Below are 6,052 nucleotides of genomic sequence, written 5' to 3' on the forward strand. Positions count from 1 at the left end.
GAGATAAAAACTTTTGTTTCTTTCTATAATGCTCAGCCTCAAGCATTTCACTATGAGCAATAACCTAGTGTAGTTACATGCATTGACATTAATAATTTCAGCACATCTTAAAATTATTACATCAAAAACTTAGGAGTCAACTTTATTTTATAAAAGAATTATAAAAACAATTATAGTATAATAATATAAAAATTTTTTACTGTTCAAATAGAATAAAATATACTAACTCTCATAGATATAAGCTGTTACTTGGGACAATAACTTTGAATTTTATTGTGCAGTATATCCTTAAAAACTAAGACACTTTCTCAAACATTTGGTGTTCCCATGACTAAAAGTTTATGCTATCAACAGAAACATTCCTGTTGTAACACATACAAAGGTAGTCTTGGGAGCTAGAAAGTTTGCCATCAATGCACAATGACAATGATTTGGCCTGAGGCCTTGCCATAACACATAAACAAACACATAAAGGTGGATTGTTGCATAACTTCAGCCGGCTTCTCTGTTTACCACAAATATTCTGAAGTGTGATGTCTTGAAACATTTTTTATTGTTAATAACACAGAGAGACGCTTTTGTTCTGCCAAGTTAGTGTGTGTGTGTGCTCTTGGTGTTTTGTTGTTGTTTTAAGTAGGGGCACTGTGGCTTGAAAAGCAATGCAGGTGTTATTTGTTTCTCATGGCCAAGCCATCTTGCTGTGAGCAAAGGGAAGCTCACATCTCAAGCTTCTGCAGAAAGGCACTGATTGGCACTCTGCTGACTTGTTGAGCTTGAGCGCAGCTAGCAGAAGCCTGATTGTAATTATTCTTTTTTTTTCCTGCTCTTTCTGTATATATCAGGTGCAGCAGGACTCTCAAGGATGTGCTGTTTAATATCAAGACCCAACAGAGTTGGAGAGTTCTTCTTCCTCATTCTCTGGTAGGCTAGGAAACACACTTAACCTGGATAAGTTGTTTTCAAGCCAACTCAAACATAGCAGAACTGGGGATCGGAGCCCAGCCAAGTGTTCCTAGTGGGTGGTCAATGCACATTTGTCTATTTTAATTGAATGATCACAGAGAGCTCTAAATCCAACTGGAAATTTAACATTTTTCCATTATAAATGCCAGCTTTACACACTAAGGCATGGTAGTAGAGTCACACTCTTCGAAAACCACTACCAGAATCGTTCTGAGAACATTATGTGATGAAAGCTATAATTACTGTGTGTGACCAAGGAGTGATAATACAAGTTCCCTTTCACAATTTTCAATTCATAACCCAGAGGATTAATGGACTACCTAGTATCCTATTGATGAATTTTTTCTCTTAATAATTGTCTAGAATTACTTTTTGTTTCTTCCCACACAGAATCATGCTGGTTACAGAGGATCTAAAAGGAAAAAAAAAAAAAGCAGAATCAGAGATTGATGCTTTTAAGTCATTTAACAGAGGAACAAAACTTATTAAATTTGTATGAAGATAGTAAACACATCCTAAAATTAAATTATACTTTTCATATAATGTTTATAAATGGTACTGCAAGACAAGGAAATATCAAGAATAGAATACAAAGGAATAAAAAGTTATTTTAGATTTGCCACATGTAGGTTCATGGCAAAACAACTAGGTAATTTTCACAGTGAAATCCATGACACACAACCATTTCAGAAGCATTGATCTAGAGCAACTGATGACAATAATGTCTCTGCTGGCTTTAAAACCTTATGTGAAATCTACAGTAAGTAATACAATATGATGCTAGTATAAGTAGATAAATGTAGACCAATGAAATAAAATTGGTATTGTAGGAATATATTTAATCATTTCTGGTCAACTATTTAACAAAATGGGAAAATATTTTCCAGTAAATTATGATATGAATATTAAATAAATACATACAAAAATAAGAATGCATTTCTACCTTTATCTATTTATAAATAATATATGCTTTCTGCATACTAGAATGATTATAAAAACTAGTAGATAAAACAAGTACTGATAAAGATTTGTAATAAATTCTGTTACACTCATAATATAGTTTAAAACTCACATTGGAAAACTAATTGCTAGTTTAGCAAAACAGTAAATGTTAACTTAGTATAAATCTCAGAAACTGTTCCTAGACATATTTCCAAAATATTGTATGTATGTAAGAGCACATAAAAATAACACGAGCAGTCATAGTAATACCAATTAAAAAAAAAAACTCAAAATGGAAACAATCTGCAGTCCATCAGTTAATGAATCAAGAAACAAAGCAGGCTGTTTCTATTATATGTTACAAAATGCATCCAACCATAAAGAAATGATGTATTCATATATGTGGTATGGTTATACCACACAAAAGCATTAAAACACACTAAGTAAAAAACACAAGGGTAAATTCCAAATAGTATCTTATTTAATTTCTATTAATTATCCAGAATAAATAAATTTATACAAAATAGAGAACTGTTTAGCAAAAAGTAGATAGGGGTGGAAAGTAGAGTCTAGTTATCATAACAGACGTAGAATTTCATTAAGGCTAAGAAAAATAATGTTAATGTCATACTGATAGAAGAAACTATCATTTATATATCATACTTTGTTACATATAACTTTAAAATAATTATATATTAATTATGTCTTAGAAATAAAATAATTCCAATTGAAGTTTAGAGACGTTGAGATATAAAAACAAAATCACTCTGATACTAACAAGAATGGAGGAAAAGTATAAGGTTTTCATGGGTTAATGTTGTAAACAGTGTTACATGACAAACAACTAGTCCAAATTATTAGAATATACAATATGCAATTTGCTAACAAAAGCAGATGACACCAGATACCAAATTATCTTGTAAGAAAATTGGCTTCAAAATGTTTTGAACCAATAAGGCCAAGTTCATGATTCTCTAGAGAAAAAGAACTGACAGAATGTGTGTGTGTGTGTGTGTGTGTGTGTGTGTGTGTGTGTGTGTTATACATTATGCATATACATCGCATGCATATACATATGTAAATATTTCCTGTCTACTTAAAATACAAATGTCAATCTCTACTCTTTTTCTCTTTTCCTCCCTTCCTTTTTCCTTTTCTGTTTTCTTCTTTTATCTTTTTCTGTTTACTTTTTAAAGTCATTAAGTTACTACTTTACACATTCCATCCAAATGCCATAGCGTATTTATCGTGACAGACACTTAAGGTGATGAGTTTGTTCTCCATCTACCTTGAACTTGGAACATCATAAAAATAAATTCAGCATCAAAGATACAAAGAGATGAAGGAAATCTCTAAATGTTTAGATGTAAAATAGAACATTCTCAGCAAACCGAGTACCTCACAGGACATAAAAGTGTATTTTGAACTAAATGAAATGATGGGTGCACTGTAACAAAATCTTCACAAAATAGCTGAAACAATGTTATAGACACCATTTTAGCCTATCCAAAAAGTTGTCCAGAAAGAAAAAAATCAACATGCTATTGAAAAATCAGGGCAAAACGGTTCCTCAGAAAAATGTGGATCAATCTGCCTTAAGATCCAACAATACTACTCTTAGGCACATACCCAAAGGACATGTCATTCTACCACAAGGACACTTGCTCAACCACATTCATTGATTCTCTATTCACAATAGTCAGAAATTAAAAACAACTTAGATGTCCCACAACAGATGAATAAATTTACACAATGAGTATTACTTAAGTGTTTAAAAAAACGGGGAGAGATAGACATCATAAAATTGACTGACAAATGAATGGAACTAGAAAAAACAATGCTGAGTGTGGTATCCCAAACTCTGAAAGATAAACATATTGTGGAGTAATTTATATGTGGATATTAGGCATTAATTATCAGTTTACTGGAGATAAAGAGGACTAGAACAGGAGTATCCAGTAGGGAGAGGAAGAGGAGAAGGGGTTAAGAGATGAAATGCATCGAGAAAGAGCTATAATTGAGGAGCATTTGAGGGGTAATATGGAAATCTATTGCAGGAAAAAATCCTACATGAAAGTGATCCTAATGAAGTCTTCGAACAATGTGAAAGATGTAGTCCCAACTGGATATCACTTGTCACTAAAAGAAGCTTCTAGTCCAGGACTTAAATACATTCAGTTGAGTTATTGGGCAAAGGGATCCCATGGACATCCCCAAACAAACCATTTGCTGCCAACATCATAAATTGCTATCAACAAAATTACAGCAATGTCTTGTTACTGAAAACAATACTCACACAACTCACTGACCATGGAGAGATCAGGCTAATGCCTTCCTAGAACCTTCACCCTCATGTTCTAGTTTCTTTAGTATGGGAAGTTACTCTGAAAGCTATGCCTTCCCTCAAAATAGTACATATAAACTGACCCAGAAAGTGTCAGATCTACAATTTGTCCTGCCTACAAAATATGCTAAGGCAATGGTGGTACAAACATTGTGAGAGTAAATAGTTAATGTTTGATTTGACTTAAAGCCTACTCCACAAAATAAAATCCATGCCTAATGTTGCTTGTTTGATTTAGTCAGAGACTAAATGGCCCAGGGACCTAATAGTACTAGTCTAAAAAATGTGACAATAAAATTACCTCTAATTATATTCTGGGATAGTCAGATTGTTGCCTTATTTGGCAATCATCATTTGGTCTCTGATCTTCCTTCGGTACCTTCTCTTGGGGAGCTTTTCTTTCTGTTGGTTTGCCTTGTCCAACTTTGATGTGATAGTTTTCGTTTTATCTTGCTATGGTTTATTTTGTTATATATTTAAAAAAATAAACTAGAAAAGAAAGAAAGGCAGGCAGAAAGAAAGAGAGAGAGAGAGAGAGAGAGAGAGAGAGAGAGAGAGAGAGAGAGAGAGAGAGAGAGAGAAAGATTGAAGAGGGAACTTAGATGAAATGTCCTACAGTGGGGAGAGGGAACTTGTAGAGTCTGTCTCCAGTAGAAAGACAGGGCATCAAGTGGAGGGATGGCGTTGCTATCCTATAGTCAAAAGCTCTGACCCAGAATTGTTCCTGTCTAAAAGAACTGCTGAGACAAAAATGGAGAAAAGCCTGAGAGAAAGGAGGTCCAGCGACAGGTCCAACTTGGGATCCAGCTCAAAGGGAGGCTCCAAGGCTTGACAGTATTGCTGATGCTACGGTGTTCTTACAGGCAGGAGCTTTGCATTACTGCCCTCAGAGAGACCCTACAAGCAGCTGAAAGAGGCAGATGCAGATATTTACACCCAACCAATGGACAGAAGAGGGGAACCCTGTGGTTGAATAAGGGAAAAACTGGAAGAAGCTGAAGAGGAGGGCATCCCCATAGGAAGACCAGCAGTTTCAACTAACCCGGACCCCTGGAGATTTCTCAGACACTGAGTCACCAACCAGGCAGCATACACCAGCTGATATAAGTTCGTAGACACTTATGACTGTTGGATCTGGCTTCAGTGAGAGAAGATGCACCTAACACTGGAGAGACTTGAGGCTTCTGGGCCTTGTGGACACATCCTTTTGGAGAAGGGGAGGGGAAGGAAGGGGAGGAGGGGAGGAGGTATGGGATGAGGAACAGTCAGAGGGCAGACCAGGAAGGGTATACCAACTGGACTTTAAAAAAAGATTAAAGAAGAAAAAGAATTTAATAAAAAAGAGGGATGGAAGGAAGGAAGGAAGGAGAGAGGGAGGGAGGGAGGGAGGGAGGGAGGGAGGGAGGGAGGGGAAGGAAAAGAAAAGAAGGGAAAGAGAGGGGAGGAGAAGGGAAGGGAGAAGAAAAGGGAAAGGGAAAGGGAAAAAGGGAAATCAGGCAAAACAGAATTCAAAGAATTAGGGAGAGGCAGAATTGAAGGAATTCCTTCAATCTGATAAAAGTAAAATCTTCCCACAGAGGAACCTAAAGCAGGCAGGGGTGAAAGCAAGAGAGTGATAGGACTTTGTTATTTGTCCATCCCTAATGATATGCTACCACAAATCTAATTTAGATTATATCAAAGTTATTATGCATAAGGTATAATATTGATGAGACAGCATGTCTCTGATTGATAATTATTAATACTTTTGTCACTATTTTCCCAAAAGAAAACGCAGTGAAATCACTTTCTTAGGCAATTCTG

This window comes from Arvicanthis niloticus, chromosome 7 (genome assembly GCF_011762505.2).
Source record: "Arvicanthis niloticus isolate mArvNil1 chromosome 7, mArvNil1.pat.X, whole genome shotgun sequence".
In the NCBI taxonomy this organism is placed as follows: Eukaryota; Metazoa; Chordata; class Mammalia; order Rodentia; family Muridae; genus Arvicanthis; species Arvicanthis niloticus.